This window comes from Artibeus jamaicensis, unplaced genomic scaffold (assembly GCF_021234435.1).
Source record: "Artibeus jamaicensis isolate MK-2021 breed Jamaican fruit bat unplaced genomic scaffold, CSHL_Jam_final scaffold_916, whole genome shotgun sequence".
NCBI classification, from domain to species: Eukaryota; Metazoa; Chordata; class Mammalia; order Chiroptera; family Phyllostomidae; genus Artibeus; species Artibeus jamaicensis.
Window position 1 is genome coordinate 43,062,449 of NW_026522059.1, and position 18,776 is coordinate 43,081,224.

The following is an 18,776-nucleotide window of genomic DNA, read 5'->3' on the forward strand; positions in this document are numbered from 1 at the left end:
ATGCCTAGAAAAAAAGCTGAAAAGAAATACATTGAATAGTTTGAGTTTTATTTAGATGGCAGGATTACAGGTAAGTGATTTTTCCTCATTTCAATTTTCCAAAATGTCACTGAGTGATTACAACTACTTTTAATGAAGTAAAATACATGATCATTCTATAAACATTTATTAAGAATAAGAATCAGTATTAAAAAGTGACTGAAGTGTAATTCCTGTGTTCTGAGAAAACAGTAACTTGAACAACAAGCGTAAAGGAGAAGTAGGAGGAAGGAAGGAGCAGTCGCCGAGTGATTCCCGCCACCGGCCAAGCATCTCCCAGCATCATCTCATTCCATTCTCCCTCCCGGAGAGGTAGACAACCGAGGACCTCACAGAGCGGAGGAAGGAAGCCCCGAGTGCAGATGCGAACTTCCCAACATCTTACTGGGAAAGGAGGCATGTGGACGCAGTTTCGCCCGCCCAGGAGGCTCTTTCTTCCTGCTACAGGGAACACTGAAAAACAGCAGAACCAACATTTAATAGGTTAGACAAGTAAATAATGTGTCAACATTGTATCCAACCAAAGGTTCTGTACTCAACAGTGCAGCTGGGCTGACCCCCGCTCACATACACACATACACACATACACACATACAGACACATACACTCATGCAGATACCCACAACCACACATATACACAGAGACACACGCACACAGGCTGCCGCTATCACTGCTCGGACCGAGGAGGATCCAAGCCCCCTGACCCGAAGCCCCCGTGGCATTCACTTCCTAGTATCAGTCAGATCCTTTCTTCCCAAGGATTTGCATAAGGAGAGGTGTACATGTGAAGTCCCAAGAAGCTTTTCAATCCAGAGGTTAGGTTTACTGGGGGGCAAGAGCAGGAGTCAGCTCTAGAAGGCGCCAAGATACGGAGGATGGAGGCAGAGAAGGTGGTTTCCCGGGGGGGAGGAAGGCGGAAATGAAGGAACGAGGGCCACCTTGCCCCGTGTGGCTCAGAAGAGCCCTTCCGCTCTTCACAGCTGCCCTGCAAGGGGCCGAGCCCTTGAAGCTCTGTATCCTCGCAATTCCACATTTTATGTGAGCTAGCCTGAGTGAATTTCTTTCCTTACAATCAAAAGATCCCAGACCGCAGCAGAAATAAACACACCAACTATCTGACTGATTTTCTCAAGGCTCTCTTGGCGTTGCTGGTGATGATGACCAGGGTCCCCAAATTCACATCCACTCGATGTCTTTCAGGAACCTCAAACCTAACGTGCACACGAGCAGACTCATCCACTTCCCCGGGTGTTTTCAAACTTAGAGGACGTCACTCACATCCTCCCACTTGTCCAAGTCAGAAGCCTAGGAGTTATCTTCAACCTTCCTCTCTGCTTCCCGTCGTATATCCAGACCATTACGAGTCCTCTCAGCTGTTGCTCAGATCCACCCATTTCTCTGCCCCTCCACTGCCTAGCCCAGGCTCCATCACCTCACATTTGGTACGTGCAGCAACCTCCTCCCTGGGTTCCCTGCCTTAGTCTTGCTCCCTTCCAGTGTCCTTCCAATATTCAAGTCTGACCCCCACACACCAGCATTCGAAACCCTCCCCTGGCCCTCCCCTGGCTTTCCTTTGCCTCCTAGGGTAAACTCAAAACTCACATGCACTGTCTACAACATCCTGCTCATTGTACCCTCTCCAGCCCTGACTCTCAGCATCCTGCCCATACTCTGCTCAGGCTGAACCCCTCTCAGTTCCTCAAAACTTGTCATGCTTCTCTGCCTGAAGGACTTTCGTGTACCCTGTTCCCCTCTGTGTGGAATTTTTTCTCTACCTGGCTGACTTCTACTCACCTCTGGCATCCACATAGCTTCCATGTCCTTCGCAAAGCCTCACCTGACCCTCAACTTCAGGTGAGGTGTCCCCAGTATGTGGCCCTGTGACCTTCTGTACCTGCCCACCCACAGCACCTGCTGACCTTCATGGTCGTTACTCTGCATTTTTGTCTCCCCTGCTTGACTGTGAGCTTCGTGCTGGCGCATCCCCACGGCTGAGCCCCGCAGTGCACGCTTAGGAAGCAGTGGAGGGGTGAATGTGTTTGTACATCAAAGTGTCGTTTTCGTGGATACTTCTGTGAACCAGCTCTTCTGCTCTTTTTGTTATAGCTTACACTTGTTAAGGGTCTGGGGCAAAGCCTCAAAGGGAAGGTGGGAGATGATGCCAGACAACAACGCTAATGATAATATTGACGGTTACTATTATTAGTGCACCTGAAATTTCTCCACCTTTTTTGCACTCGGCTGTAGCTTATCCTCTCAGTGCTCCAATAACACTTTGACTCTTCTGGACCTTAAAGTGGGTCCTTACCCGGGACCCTCATGGATTATCATGCAAATCAAACTTCACAAGCCTTCCCAGAAGTCCCTCCTCTTAGCATCAGGGGAGCGCTAGGTGCTTCTGCTCTGAGATGCTGATGCTTTCTCAAATCTAAGACTCCCTTGTATGACACCATTTGCTCTCCTCTAGTGTTTGTGCGATTATTTCCATAATAAAGACGTTTTAAAACTATCCCCATGGACATATTTGTCTTTGCGTTGTTTATTTTTTACATCACTTGTCTTCAATTGCTATTTAACTATTGTTTTGATCAGACTTAGAGCGAACATAAAACCAAAAAAGCTCTACTACACATGTGCAGAAGCATGTGATTCGATGAGGAAATTAAGTTCATACAATGAGCTGAGAGACCAGATTGCTGTCTCTCACCCACCGGCCACCTGTGGGAGCCAATCAGTCCACTGCAGAACAGATGGCAGAGAACTTGGAGCTTGGTGGGGAAAAGTGGGGGCAGGTTAGGGAGAAACTAGAACAGTACAGGCATGAAGCACTCAGGAACTAGACACATAGGATGGTCTTGGAAAGAAAATAATTATGGGGAGATGCTTCGGACTCAGAGTCTCGGGAGATGAAGGCAGTGGTGATGAGGAAGGGCATCCAGGAGAAGACGGAACCACAGTCACTGCAAGAACAGAGCCACACACTGGGAAACGGAGAGGATTTCCCTCTGATTTGCAGGGAAGATGATGAATTGGTTTTTAGATAGACTGGGTTTGTCTAAACCCATGAGAAGTCCCAGTGGAACTTAAGAGTCACAGGAAGTTAGCTGCAGAGAGGTGAGGGCTGGGGATGACAATTGAGAAGGGACCCACGTAGAGTGGGTAGTCACGGGATGGATGAGGGAGATTCCACAAGGTGATGAGCCAAGTACAAGGCCAACAGGAAGTCCCCAAGTAAGTTGAAAAGAGCAAAGACTAGGATCAGAACGGCAATGAGATAGAGAAGACCGAGGTCAGAGGTCATCTGGATGTAGTGAGGTTGCAAAAGCCAGGACAGGAAAGACTCGAAAAGGAGTTGGTTCCCAATATTCAATGCTGATCATTTGAGCTGAGCCCTTACCATGGGCTAGGCATGTTTTGAGGAACTCTTCATCAGTGATTTCATTTAATTCTGTTCTTGAGTTAAGAGGTGCTATTATTATGCCCATTTGAGAAATGAGCTAACGGAGACTTGGAGAAGCTATAGAACTGATGAGGGCCACCTGGGCAGTGAGAGGCACAGAGCTAGGATTCAAACCCATTGTCTTGGAAGCCAGAGCTGCGTCTTGAGAGATGAAGGGAGAGATGGAATGGGCTATATATCAGTTTGCTTTGACTCTGGGTAGCTTGACAAAACAAAACAGAAGTCTCTATTCCGGATGAGACTTGGAGTTGAAAGAGGCAGGAAGCCTGGCTACTCTTCTCATTAAGTACGGCAAGGTTGGGGAGCAAGTGTGAGAGCGGAGGCCGGGTCTGGCCACCGGCGGCTGCCTCTGCTGGGCCTGAGCAGAGGAGGCTTCTCCAGAGCCTTCTTTCTGCCTGATGGACATGCTTTCAGTGGCCAAGGAGCCAGAGAGCACTCAGAGCAGAGATAGAGAACAGCCCATCCATTCCCCAAACCCCTGTGGTAAAACTCCCCCCAAGTCTGGAAAGAGGCAGAGGTCCTGAGAGGAAAGGAATGTGGGCCCTGGCCACGTGGCTCAGTGGGTTGGAGCACCATCCCAATAGGCCAAGGTTGCAGGTTTGATCCCTGGTTAAGGGACATACAAGAAGCAACCAACGAGTACATGAGTATGTAGAACGAGTTGGTATTTCTCTCTCTCTCTAATCAATAAATTAAACATGTTTTTAAAATTACACACATACTGCCCTGACTGGATTGGGTGTTGTATCACAGACCAGAAGGTCACTGGTTGACTCCCGGTCAAGACACATGACGGGGTCCCCAGGTCCCCAGTTGGGGGTATGGAAGAGGCAACGGACTGATGTTTCCCCCGCACATTGAAGTTTCTCTCTCTCCTTCTCTAAAAATAAATAAATAAACCCTTTAAAATTGTTTTGTTTAATCACACACACACACACACACACACACACACACACACACACGAAAGGGAGACACGGGCAGACCAGACAAGTCAGAGATCCCGGGGGCTTCCTAGGCAAACAGCGGTAGGGGCGGCGGGAAGGGTGGGATAGGGAAGATCCCCATTTTTTTAAAAAGCCAGAAAAGGCCAGTCAACTGTGGAGCATATGAGTTTGCGTACAGGTAAAAACAAGTCTCTTTCCCAAACACAGAGATCTAGGGATTAGTCAGAGAGGTCACCCCACACCACCTCCCCCCAGATCCTGTTCTTCCTGCTGCCTCATTTAATAGTCTTTCTTCTTCTCCCTTATACTCTGCCCCCAACTGGAAAACCCTTCCCTCCAAAATCTAAGTTTAGGAAAAGAGTAAAGTAGGAAGAGGACAGAGGGAGAGAGGGGGCCTCTTTTCCCAGGAAATTCAGAGGTGACTTGGTGCTTTTATGGGAGCGAACAGCCAAATCTGTCACCTCACACCCTGGATGCTGTGACAGGGCCGAGGAGAGAGACTGAGGGACGCCCCAGGCCTCCTGGAGGCAATTTGAAGCAGATCCGGGGACTGCATGTCGGGGCTCCGGGACGTGTACAGTGAGAGGAAAAGGAAGAGGGGAAATGGAGACCACCCCCGGCCCGAGGGGATTGCTTCTGGTGGGCACAGGTCTCTCCAGAGGGGGACTGGTGGGTTCTGCTTTGTGTCATGATCTCTCACCTCAGAGCTCTGTAACCCAAGCCTGTCCCCATCAGTTGGCCAACTCCATGAGACACGCACCCTTCACTTCCCCTCCCCCACATCAGACACTCTTTTTTTCTTTTGCTCTTCTGCTTTCAATCAGCATTGCTGGCTTTCGAGTCAAGTCAAAGGAGATTTGTAGATAAAGGGACAGTGTCTGACCCTCCAGCTGTTTTGCTGGTTTGCGTGTGGAAGTCAGGCAGATGCTGGTTGCAGGCAGGCTGTCAGCTAGGACAGCGCCCCCTGGAGTTGTGCAAATCACTACCCCTGGAGAGCAGGAAAGAATCTGAAAGTGAAGGAGCCCTGAGCCCTGAGCCTCCACCCTACTTCTCTCCAGCCCTGCGATCCACCTTCGTTCTGTGTCTGCAACTCAAGCAGCTCATCCCAGCCTGGGGCCTTCAAGTCTGTCTGCCGGCACTACCTCTCCCAAGCACCTGACCCTCACGGCTGCCTTCCTATTGCTCCTACATCTCAGTTCGACTCCCAGTTCCTTAGAGGGGCCTTCTCTCTGCCCTGTGTTATTATTTTCGAAGCACATATCTTATCCGAAAGTTACTTTAAAAGTACTCACGAGCCCTCTCCCTGACTAGAACATAAACTCCAGGGGCACATGGCCTCAGGGTGTCCTGCTCCCTCCTGTGTCCTTGGCACCTAGGAAAGCATCTGGCTCCTACTGAGGCCGCTCAGTAAAAATGTGACAAATTAAATTCATTTAAATCGAAACTGCCACCCACAAGTGACTGAATGTTTAAAATTGTTTATAAGCAATTAAAATTTAGCCCCAAATAATTATTTTTGCCCATGCCTCCAAATGGCCCCCCACCTTCTCCCTCATTATTTGCCTCTTCCCTTTCATCTCCCTGGATGCTATGTCCAGAATGTCGGGAATGGCTGTAAACTCCCGGTGGTTCAAGGGAACCTATGACTTTAAAAAAGACACTCATCTCTGAAGATTGTATAAAACACGCCGTAAAGAAAAATCTCCAAAGGAGATAAAGGGCATCAGGAGTAGGGCGTCTCCTTTTTATAAACAGTTCCTAGGTGGTGCCTGGCCAGCTGCTCCACCCCAGCAAAATAGGCCAGCAGGGAAACCTGCCCCTGGCCTGGGTTAACCCTTCTCTGGCCCTCACCTCAGTAAGATGCTGGGAAAGATCAGAAGAATTCAAGCACTACTTGCTGGCTGGAAGAGAACAGCAAAAGCTAGGGGGGTGGAGGGGGGCGGGGACCGGTTCCAGTGTTTCTCCCCACCCCCCAGCTTTCTTCTCCCAAAGAGCCTTCTGTTCAGAGAAATTAAAGGACTCTGATAGCAGATCACAAATTCAGGACAGAAAAGCTTCACTATGTAGCCGGAGACTGTATTGTGGGCAACCAGACGTTGGACACTTTTTTTGCTTATGAACTTTCAGAGACCATTCGAATAAAAGGCTATTTGTTCCTGGACAAACACTCACCAGCAAAGACGCCTTTAAGAGTAGGGGGAGAATTTTGTTTTGCATTTCCTCTTTGGACAGAGAGAAAGAGAGAGACAGAGTTGCTCTACTTACTTTTCAGATAAAAGAACCTAAACTAATTTGTTTACTATTGCTGGGGATTCATATTTACAAGTTCCTGTGCCATTGTGGTAAAAAGAAATGCTATTTTTAAGAAGTAAAAACCCACACAAACCTCCCTATGTAGGGCTGTTCTTCCCCTTCCTGCCTCCCACTTTCATTTTACAGGAGGCCCAGAACGGACAGGGCCAAGTCACAGCTCCCAGGTGACTTGGAGGTTCTCTGTCTCTCCCACACTCCCTTGCGGAAAGGCCATACCCGGACTGGGAAAGCAGTCCCTAGTCCAAGTTCGGTGAAATTCTGCATGCCTCGCGGTCACACCCTAGATTCACTTCAGTTCAGAAAGTCTGGCATAGGGAACCCACACCCTAGGCTTCCACCGCCCCCCCGCCCCTTGCAATCTTCATTTTCCCTGTATACATGGAACATTTCTGAAATCAAGCTAGTAAGAGGTTGAAGAATGTCCTTTTAAAAGAGGGTGTGCCATAACTGGGTCACACTAACAGTGTGACTAATCAGAGTTGCCTATAACCACAGCTACTGTGGCTGCAACCTGACGTGGTCATTCGTGAACCACAAAACGACTCAGCCATCTGCGAGGGGGGCCCTGGAGTTCACAGATCACCCCAGGCCTGTTCCCTGCTCAGCCCAGGTGGCAAGGGCCCCTAGGCACATGCAGGCACAGGAAGGGATGTGACCGCTTCCCACCTCCTCTTCCTCAGGTCTTCACGGGCTCCCGCCTCAACAAGCATTTGCAACAGTTAGGCTCCTGGCTGCGTTCCACTGGCAACCCTGAGCACAGAAGAGAAAAATAAGGCTTCTAGAATAAGTTTCTTTTAAAGAAAAGGAAAAAAAAAAAGAGAAGAAAGAAAACTTCCCCCAACTTACTTTGGGGTCCTTTGTCATGCTTATCACTTATTATTGCACTGAAACTTGATAAAATCCATAAACATTTCCCCAAATACTACAGCAGTTTAAGGGGTTTTCAAGACAGGAGCATCCTTTGCCAAAGGGTCCCTCAAGGTGTCCTTGCTCCTTGCAAGGAGGAACAATTAACCCCTTCCCTTCCTGCAACCTTAGTAATCGTTTTTGCAGGCCCACAGTGCTAAAGAAATCACTTAGGGCCCAGAGGTTCATTTCTAAATGAGGAAAATGAAGGGGGGCTGGCAGAGGAAGATCTGTGCTCACTACTTTTCAGCCCCACCCCACCCCCAACTCTGTGGAAACAGTTATTTTCCGGTACAGTTTGGGTAAAATTAGTCGAAGGTATCCAGTGGACAAAGCACCCTCTCCTTCAGCCCCTCCCCTCACTTGTGTCCCCCTCAAGCCCCTCAGCAATACTTCAGGTAGAAACCCGCTAATTTTTCCAATCACTTTAATTCAGGAGGTAAACGCCACTGTTTCGGGAAGGGGAAGAGGAGCCTTCTCCGAATGCATGGAAGCAACAAATGAGAAGGGAACAGACAACGCTTGTGAAATCCCAAACCAGACCGGTAAGAACAACATCATAAATTATGGATCCCTCCAGCCGCCTCCGACCTGTCGCTGCGTGCGTGGTCCGTCTCCATGGACTTGCCCCGCGCAGGCAGACACTGGTCCCGGAGTGAAGGTCACCTGGGTGTCTGAGGACCCCAGCTGCCCCGAGTGACTCAAGGGGTGCTGGGGCCTAGGGCCCTGGGGCAGCTCGGAGCTCAGCACTGCTGGACCAGCGGCGGGGTTACCCCCCACCCCCGCCTGACAGCACAGGCTGGTCATTGTTCGAGGGGACCCCACAGGAGCACCCAGCAATGGCTTCGGTGCTCAGGTCCCACCGGGGTCTAACCGGGGGACACTCGGGGCACGCAGGGAGGGTGCGGGTTTCACCCTATACCCCTGGGCGCACAGGGTGTGAGGCTTCATGGTGGGCGGTGTGGTGGGGCCCCGGGAGCCGCGGGCGACATCTGCACCAGAGCGCAGAGGCGGGAGTCGTCACACGCAGGACGCCCATCTGGATGGGCTTTCCTCCCGTGCCAGATGCGAGGAGGGAAAAGTCAAGGTTAAATGCTTCGGCGGGGGCTGTGGCTGGGCTGTGTGTGGCTCGGGGGCTGCGGCGGGGGCTTCGGCGGACGGGCAAAGCCAAGGCCCCTCCTCGGTGCCCAGCTCAGCCCGCAGGCCACTCAGCCCCACCTTGCTCTTTGTTTTCCTCCGGAGCAGATGTGCTGTGACCCTCGTATTATTCGTGCTGTCAAGATTAAAGGAGCCCCCACCCTGTTTAGAAATTGCAACTCTTGTCCCCAACCCTCATCCACCCCACCTATTGTTTTGTTTTTGTTTTGGTTTTTTGGCAGCAACTCAGCTCTCATCATAAGGTGGGCAAAACCCTCGGTTCACATTTACATTTGTTTGTGTGCCAAATTGGCCTGCTGTTCTGGCCTCTTAGCGACTGTAACCAGCACCACAGAAACAATGAATTATAGGAGATTAAAGTCACTGAAAACCGACTCATCCTGCAGATGTGTCTGCTGAAGGCTGCTCTGTGGACCAATGTGTAAAGGGTCTTTGTGTGTGTGTGTGTGTGTGTGTGTGTGTGTGTGTGTGTGTGTGTGAAAAGCCAACAGCCTCACATTTGTTCTTTGGTAATTTGTCTTCAATATGCCCCCCCTTTTTAATGATGATGAAAGGTCAATTATGGGACTCAGATATAAGCAACCTTATCTGGCCAGCCGGTACTCCCAGAAATGAATGGCAGAGTTGGGGTTTCTCATGGGACAGAGAAAAGGGAACTCCAAATCAAGCTGAATTGTGTGTGAGTCAGGCCCTGGAGAAAATTGTGGGTAGAGGAAGTGTGGGGGGCAGTTTCCTGGATTTCTGTCGCAGGAAGAAACCACCAGTGGGAGGGAGGGAAGGGAGGGCAGGGAGGGAGAGGAGAGGGCGGGAGAAGGGCCTCCCTTCAGGACGAGGGGGAAGGGACGGCAGCTCGGTGGGAAGGCTGGGCGGTCTTTGTTTTGTTTGTGTGAGCAGGGGCTGGGCCCAATGAATGCGCCTGAGTGTGCACCAGGCGGTCAGCTGCCTGGCGAGGTAACAGCTGGCACCTGTGCGTGAAAATGCAGCGTGCATTAGCAGCATCATTATTTAGCATTAGAGCATTACAAAGATAATTACTGCCAGTTAGAAAGGAGGAGGACAGAGGGAATTGAAACCCCAGACCCCTTGGCTTTTCAGACTCCCAGGTTACAAGTGTAATTTCCAGCAGCCTTTGGAGGGCCACCTCTCACCAAGCTATAGAGTCTGAGCCTTTAGATTGGACAGCCGGAGCCAGTGCCCTGGGGCTCTCTTCCGGGTCTCACCCGGGCTCCAGGTCAGGTTAGGGTAGTAGATAAACCATCAAAAATCGCCATACTGAAGTTTTCTGATAGCCAAAGATGTTTTTACCTGGAATGCCAAGACTATCCTTGTAATCTGCAATTAAAGGGGTCGAATAAAGGGGAGCAGGTATTTTGGTCTTCAAATAGTAGTAATAACCTCACCAGTTAGCAATTGTGCTGTTTTCGTGTGTCAGACACTATGAAAACATTGTAATGAGTTCCCTTCCTTTATCTTCACAGCCTTAAAAGTAGGACACAATTATTGAGACCACTTGGTAGATGAGTAAACCACGGCTTCGAGAGGTACGCAAAGTCACTCAGCTGTTTTCAGTTCTGCCCCACTGCCTAATGGTTAAGATGTCCTTAGATGCTCAAAACAGCCCAGAGAGCAAGCAAAGAGAATGGGGTACAAGAAGGACCCTTTCCTAAGGCTTGAGGTTTGGTACGTACTGTCTAGTTTTCCAAACACACATTTCTGCTACATACATCCATGATTTCGGGACAAGTAATCCACAGAAGAAAATGCCATGATGTCTGGAAAATAAAGTGTTTTCAAGAAGTGTCTTCTTAAATGTCTAACCACTATGCTGTGCACCTGAAGCTAATATAATATTGAAGGTCAACTGGAAAGTGTTGGTGCGAGTATCTTTTTTATAGAATGGAATGTTGATTTAATTAGTGAAAAAATGTTGAGACTTCCAGTCAAGATGGCAGCCTAGGCAGACATGTCTCATATCTCCACACAACCAAATCAAAATTGCAACTAAAATATAGGACAACCATCACTCAGAACTATCAGAAATCAAACTGAATGGATGTCTGACAACTACCGAATTAAAGAAATCACATCTATCCAGACTGGTAGGAGGGGTGCAACATGAAATGGGCTGGTCCACACCTAGGTGTGGTGGATAAAAATTTGGGAGGGATGTTTTGGGAGTGAGGAGTCCCAGCCTCACACCAGGCCTCCCAGCGCAGGTTTCCAGTGCGGGGAAGATAAGTCCTCACAACTTCTGGCTGCAAAGACCAGTGGGGACTTAGCTGATGGAAGAAACTTCTGGATCCCCAAACTTCTGGAACAATTCCTCTTATCAAACCCACACATGGACTTAGCTTCTCAGACTCACTCCCTCCAAGCTCCAGCACCAGGGGAGCAGCTTGAAAGCCACCAGTGGCATAAGGGGAGGAACTGAAGTGCCTGGCATCAAGGCAAAGAGAGGCCATTGCCCCTTTTCCAAACCCTCTTTCCACAGGGCCATCAAGGCTCTGAGACTCCATCAACCTGGCTAACACTGCGTGACCCACCTTGGAGATCTACAGTGACCCCACCCAACCCAATTTATGGGCCACCCAAGCTGCTTTTCCATATGAATGGCTGGTCTTGGCTCATATTGCACAACTTTCCAAATGCTCTCAAACAAGCAACAGCTGACTTCAGTGAGCCCCAAACCCAGCACAGCAGCAGCCATCCTAGATTCACCATTTGGCTTAGTCTGGAAATCTCCACGCCCAGCACAAAAAGCAGCCATCTCAGATTGCTTTATAGCTCAGTCAGGGTGGCCCTGGGCAAAACACAGGAGGGGGCTGAGCATGGCCTGCAGCACCCAGAAAACCCCAGGGCCAGCACACCCAGTGGACAGCTACAGAACTTGTCAGAGCACAACCCGCCCTGTGCCTGCACAGCTGATCCTCCACAGAAGGTAGAGGTAAGTAGTCACAGCCAATCCTTACAGCTGACTGGCCTGGGTAAATCCCTCCATTGACCTGCCAACGGCAACCAAGTCTCAACTACAAGAGGAGGGTGTACTCAGCCCACACAAAGGGTGATATAGGAGGCTATGCCACTGAACCCTACAGGACACCTGCTACATTAGGCCACACTACCAAGACACAGAATCATAGCAGCTCTATCTGATAATACATAGGAACAAACACACAGATGCTGTCAAAATGAGGAGACAAAGAAATATGGCCCAATTAAAGAACAGATCAAAACTCCAGAAAAACAGCTAAACAAAATGGAGATAAGCAATCTACCACACTATTACATGCAGAGTTCAAAACACTGGTTATAAGGATGCTCAAGGAACTTAGTGAGGACCTCAGCAGCATAAAAAAAGATGCAGTCAGAAACAAACAATACACTAATGTAAATAAAGAACAACTGACAGAGAAACAACAGTAGAGTGAATGGAGCCGAGAGTGACATCAATGATTTGGAACATAAGGAAGGAAAAAGCAACCAATCAGAACAAGAAGAAGGAAAAAGAATTTTAAAAATGAGGATAGTAGAAGCAGCTGCTGGGACAACTTCAAGAGGGCCAACATTCCCATCATAGGGGGCCTAGAAGGAGAAGAGAAAGTGGAAGTGTATTTGAAAAAATAAGGAAAGAAATCTGCCCAATCTGGTGAAGGAAATAGACAGGCAAGACCAGGAAGCACAGAGAGTCCCAAACAAGATGGATGCAAAGAGGCCCACTCCAAGACACATCATAATTAAAATGCCAGTGGTTAAAGATAAAGAGAAAATCTTAAAAACAGCAAAAGAAAAGAAGTTAGTTACCTACAGGGGAGTTCCCATAAGACTGTCAGCTGATTTCTCAAAAGAAACTTTGTGGGCTAGGAGGGATTGGCAAGAAATATTCAAAGTCATGAAAAGCAGGGACCTACCGCCAAGATTGCTCTACCCAGCAAAGCTATCATTTAGAATCAAAGGGCAGATAAAGAGCTTCCCAGACAAGAAAAAACTAAAGGAGTTCATCATCACTAAACCATTATTATATGAAATGTTAAAAGACCTTATTTAAGAAAAAGAAGACGTTCAAAACTATGGACAATAAAATAACAACAAATATGTATCTATGAAAAATTGAATCTAAAAAACAAACTAAGAAAAACAGAGACAGAGTCATGGATACAGAAAGTGTTTTGATGGCTGCCAGATGGCAGGGGTATGGAGGGAAATGGGTGAAAAGGTGAGGGGATTAAGTACAAATAGGTAGTCACAGAATAACCAAGGTGATATAAAGTACAGTATAGGAAATGGAGTAGCCAAAGAAATTACACGTATGACTCATGGACATGAATGATGGTGAGGGGACTGCTTCGAGGAGTGGGGGGTGCTGGGTGGAAGGGGGCAAAGGGGGAAAAATCAGGACAACTACAGTAACAGCATAATCAATAAAATATAATTAAAAATGTTTCACAAACTTGCTCATTAAAAAGTCTGCACCCAACACATACAACTTACTACATGGACAGTGACACAGTAACAGGTGTAGGACCCAAAACTGGCTTCACCTTTGAGTTCCAGAGAGGCCAATAAACTCACTTTTCAACTCCTCACCTAAATTTATTTTTGTATATTGTGCTGAATGAAGTCAGAGAAGACATTTACTTTCTGAGGTGCACGTTGAATTTATACTATCAGATTATGATGTCAAACTGAAGAGTTATTGTTATTAATACTACTAATAATTATTGATAACAATCACTAACACAAACTGGGTGATTATTAGGTGTCAAGTATTGCACCAAATGCTAAGTATTTATCATCTCATTTAATCCTTTAAAAGAAAGCCCTGGCTTTCACTCCTTCTTCCCCACCTCCTCTCCACCAGAAAGCTCTTTTAAAAATGTAAACAAAGTCCTGCTTTTGGTTTAAGTCCTCAGATGGCTTCCTATCCCAAAGTGCTCAGAAAAACTCCAACTGCTTCCCTTGGCTTACAAGCTGGTACCACCCACACCAGCCTATTGCCTAGTTCCTCCAGCAGCCCTTATCACTATCCTACAACCATGAGTCAGGAGGAGCTCATGCTTCGACAAAGACATTTGTACCTCAGGGCCTTTGCACATCCTTCTCTTGCTGCCTAGAATATCCTGCCTTTGCCTGGCTAATTTTTTTCATTCTTCAAGTTAAATGTTTCTACATCATGAAGACCTTTCTTCCAACCATTCAAATCGCTCTAGCACTCTTTTATTTCACAGCACTAACACCAGGAAAAATAACTTTGTTATTTTCTTTGTTTGCTTACTTGTTTATTTTCTTCTCTGATCCATAAGATCAAGCAGGATGGGGGCACACATTCAATGATGTTCTCCACTCCATCTTCAATCCCTGGTGCTTCTGGAACAAGAAATAATATTTGTTAAGTTAATAAACAGAGAAGCACTCTCAGAGGTAGATATTATTTTGAAAGCAAAACAAAATGACAAACACACATGATCATTAAGAAATGTTAAAGTCAAATAGGAAACTATAGAAAATGAACTTACCATGTGAGCCATTTAAATGTACATCAGGGTAACATTTCCAAATGCACCAGAGGTTAATTCATCAGCTTGCACACTAATTCCAGCCACACAGTTTAACATGAAATATCCTGGGACTTCAGATGTAATGTTTCCTACTACTTCTGAATTTTCAAAGCATTTGCGCATTTGAACTATTTGTGGGCATTCCATCTAGTCATTTCTGCTGTTACCTAAGGAAACCAGCAGAACGTGGTTTTATTGCACAAGCCAAACGTAGCCACAAACCCAGTGACATAGTCTTCCAGTACTTCTCAATCTTTGATTAACTCACAAGCAGCCCTCACCCAAGGGAAAGGCGAAATTCAAATAAAAAAGGAGGGACCATATTCATCCTTATATTCATAGAGTCTCTTCAAAATCAAAAGTTCACTGTTTCTCCAGACAGTAAGCAGACAGCTTTTCTGCAACAAGTAAAACTTCACAGGTCTTATCTTTGTGTTGATTTCACAGATTGGCTAAACCTGCCTGTCCTACCAAGGAAACAGGTTCCAGTAAAAGCTGGTTCCAGTAAAGGTCTCAGTGCTGCACACGAGGCAGGTTTCCTCCAGGGAACTGAAGTTTTCTGTTTCCTTCCAGCAGGAACCATAGATGCTCTGTAGGAAAATGCAGGAATCGGATCCATACAGGACAAAACACAGCAACCCCAGGGGGAGGGGGAGATTTCCCTGGTTTCACACTGCATGTGGATGGTTTCTAATTCACGTACCACAGGAAGCTGAAATGGTCGTTTCCTGGCTTCTCCAATAGCGGTTTTCCAGTGAGGAGAGAATTCTGACTAATCAGTGCTATTTTTTTTGTGAGTCTTCATAGGGAAAAAAAAAAGCCAACTTATAATGGAGGGGGGCGGGGTGAGAAAGTGGCGACAGAAACAACCCAGAGTTGGTCTTGATATCAATCATCTCCACCTTTTGTGAGAGTGTTAACAAGCAAGACCTACCCACACAGACTGGCACTGATACGCGTTTTCGGTACGTTACTTAGAGCATGAATGAGGCATCATCTACTTTTCTATCAGAAGGTTTTCTTAATACAAATATACAGACCAAACTTGATAGCAAAAACATAAGCAGGAGAGATTATATGTACATCCAGTGTTTTTTAGTATACAATTGTATTTTCCCCGGTTTGCTCACTCATTCGTATGTGGACATGTGTGTGTCATGGGATACAGTTTTCGAGTCTTGAGACTTCTATGTGACTTTTTTTTAGCTGTTACACTTAAATGTAGTTGACCTTCAGCAGAAGTAGGCAGAGTGAACCTTCGGTCTGCTGTGGTTTCAGATACATCAATCATTTCTTCTTTTTTGTGTGATCGTTGTAAAAGTTGTCTGAACGTGAAGGTGACCTCAGAGCCCACCCAGCCCTTCAGGAAGGCCCCCTGTGGTGTGGGGGAAACCTTGGCAGGCTAGATGAGGTCAGCTCTTCGCAGGAATGATACGCTCTAAGGCAGAGTCAGTGAATGCATGGCTTCCAGAAATTTAAGAACCGCAGCCCCACAGAGTGATGAGCTTACATTCTCAGGAAGGTAATGTCAGGTCAACAAATAGGAGCTTGGGCCAAACTGTAGTGAATGAATGAGGTGTACCAGTCTCAAGGAGGACTCTTCTTACAAGGTTGGAGAGATCAGCATGGGAACTAAAAGGGAGTTAGATCCAAAAATTGCCACTCCCTCCCCAGTATTGTTGGGGGAAAAGAAGACGATGACTTGACCACTGAATACTACTGTCATGTGGACCGGGATATGCCTCCCTGCAATGGGCAAGGAGGCAGGAAGCTTTTATGGACAGGTGTCAGCAGCCACCAGAGTTGTACATGTTCTTGACCAGTGGTTCGTACATTTTGCTTTAAATATGAATTAGCTGGACTTATGGTTGACATGTCAGTTTCTTGGGGGTTTTGTTGAACGAGAGGCAATTCTAAGCCAAATCTCCCAGGTGCCCTAGAAGCCCGTGACCAGGCTGGGGACTTGCCATGGTAGTGCCCCTGGGAGACCATCCTGACCAGCGAAACAGCCCCTAGATGACATCACCCGTTTGACCATCATTGAAACAAACAAGCAAACTGAAGCAAAACTCCAGGATGTTGTGAGCCCAGGGGAGAGAAAGTGCTTGTTTCTTCACAGCAACCCATCCCAGAGCTGGGACACCAATACCTGATTCATAACTATTCATGATTCATAACTATTAGTCAAAAAAGCAGTTCTTTCTCAACATAATCTTGAAAACAGACCCCCCCAAAGTCAGGGTTTCTAGGGATTATTCCTCCAGGAGTACGTGTTTGAAGAACAATTGTCCTGAATGAATATAACTATTTCTGGTGGGACAAGGAGCATGGGATAGTTCCCAAGAAAATTCCATGCTTACTCTTAGGAGGAACACACAGCTTCAAAAGTAAAGCCTCTTAGGAAGCAGAAGACTGACTGACTGACTGACTGACTGACTGACTGAATTCGAGGCCACTCTGACAGCAAGGAAATAAGAACTATCTGGTCCCCCCCCCCCGTTTCCTGGGGGGAAGCACTCACTAGTTCTCAGGACTTTCTTTATGGTGGGAGGACAGCCACCCATGAGGCGGTTCTGTCAGGCAGCCTCAAGACAGTGAGGCCAGATGTTCAGAGAATCTCCTGCTCCAGTCTAGCTTGGTGATCACCTCAAAGGCTTCCTCAGCAGCATCCAGGAATCTAGGTGACCCTTCCATTTACCAGAAGCCATTGGAGGAGTCATGTAAAAATCTAGAAGAACCGAGCTCACAAAGGGATAAGTAACACAATTCTGCCAGCCTATGAGAGGAGAAAATTGAAAAGGCTGCAGCCAATTATTAGTAAGACCGGCGAACCTGAGAGGTCTAAAGAAGCGCTGGGGCTACAGGAAGCAGACTGCAGATACGAAGGCGCTTGGAGCGCAGGGGCCACCCGGCAGCCCCGGGGAAGAACTTAGACAGCAGGGGGCGGGTTTGATAGCCCACAGGGATTTTTTTTTAAGTGAGCTAACGTGAAATCAAGATTTTCTTTTTTACCCTTAGGAAAATCTGAATTTTTACCTTCTCTGTCTCACACAAAAGTCTTTATTTTTAGTTTGAGTCCACTACCAGGTTCAGAATGGGCAGGATAAAGTGATTCATCTCATCTAAACAACGAAAAAAGTTTTATTTTTAAGAAGATGAAACCACCACGCTTCTGTGAAGAGGGCCAGGACTCAGATGCAAAAGGCAAGATCCCAGGGCACACAAGTGAAGGGGTCACTGGCTCTCAGGCCAGTACCGAGTTGGCGCCTCAGAGGGAGGGCCTCCTTAAATTTTGGGCTCTCCTCACCCTGGTTCTGACCTACGAGTAATCACAAGATGGGAGGAAGACAGCACGGGAGATAAAATGAAGGCTCTTCTATTGAAATAAAATCAAAGAAGTATTGGGTTTCCCATCTCCTATTATGTTTCATAACTCAAATGACAAAACGATGAATTTGAACCCCCCCGATTCTAGTCAGGCATCTCTTCCATCACCTCATCAAAAACAAGCTCTTAGAAGCGTTCAGAAGCTTCTCTCGGTATTGCAACCTGTGGTTTTAATAAGGTGGTTTCTTGCTCCCGTCAAAGCCCCTCTGCCAGGTCCATCACTCCCTGTGCATGTGGAATAGCTGAGCAACGTCCTCTCTCGCCTTCATTTTCCTAAAAACATCTTGTGGTCACCTTTTAGCCTTTCACAACCCCTTTCATCTTTTCTTATCAAACCCATTTTCCTTTAGTCACTGACACAGTTGGTTTCTAGAGTTTCCATCTAGTCACACACCAACAGGGGTGTATGAGTGAGCCTAACACTTTTTCGAAAAGGCAAAGGAAAATCATTGTCTCTACACAGATCTTTCTTTCAGCAAATACTGTTTTAGGTTTATACAGCATGTACTAGAATTAATGGGGGCTGGCCCTTTAGCAAATATATTAAATATGTTCTTTCAGCCATAAAGCTCTGACTGTCAGGCTCTCTGAACAAAACCAAAGACTATACCAGCGACATAGGCCCTCAATCGACGACACAGCACACGGCTTTACTGCCCCGCTCGATTGCTCTAGGAAAGGGGTCTGACCTGAAGGAAACCATCTGTAGGCTACGAGGTGGCCCGACATGGCCACACTGCTGAATAGGGACACTCTGCCCTAGATGCTGAAAAACCCAGCCAGATGGACTTTCCGGGAGTGCAGCATGTCATTCAAAAGGAAACAAGAGTGGAGTAAGCAGAAAGGGAAAGAGGCCCAGAGAAAAAAGTAAACAGAAGGCATGAAGGCGTGGGACTTGGGAGGCAGTAAGAGCCGTGAGTTAGTCACGTCTTGGAAATAGGGGAAGGGGGAAGAGAGAGAGGCCAGAGGCCAGTGACAGGAGAAATGGAGCAAGAAGCAGAGACCGAGAGGGCC

General features: G+C 47.3%; 1 long non-coding RNA gene across 1 annotated transcript; it reads right to left on the reverse strand.

Moving 5' to 3' along the window:
* Positions 1 to 204: 204 nt before the first annotated feature.
* On the reverse strand, positions 205 to 14,529 carry LOC128626705 (uncharacterized). The gene is made up of 3 exons (XR_008390743.1): positions 14,334 to 14,529; positions 14,093 to 14,184; positions 205 to 492 (listed from the first exon to the last, which is right to left on the reverse strand). It is a non-coding gene; the product is annotated as an uncharacterized LOC128626705 (long non-coding RNA).
* Positions 14,530 to 18,776: the final 4,247 nt, after the last annotated feature.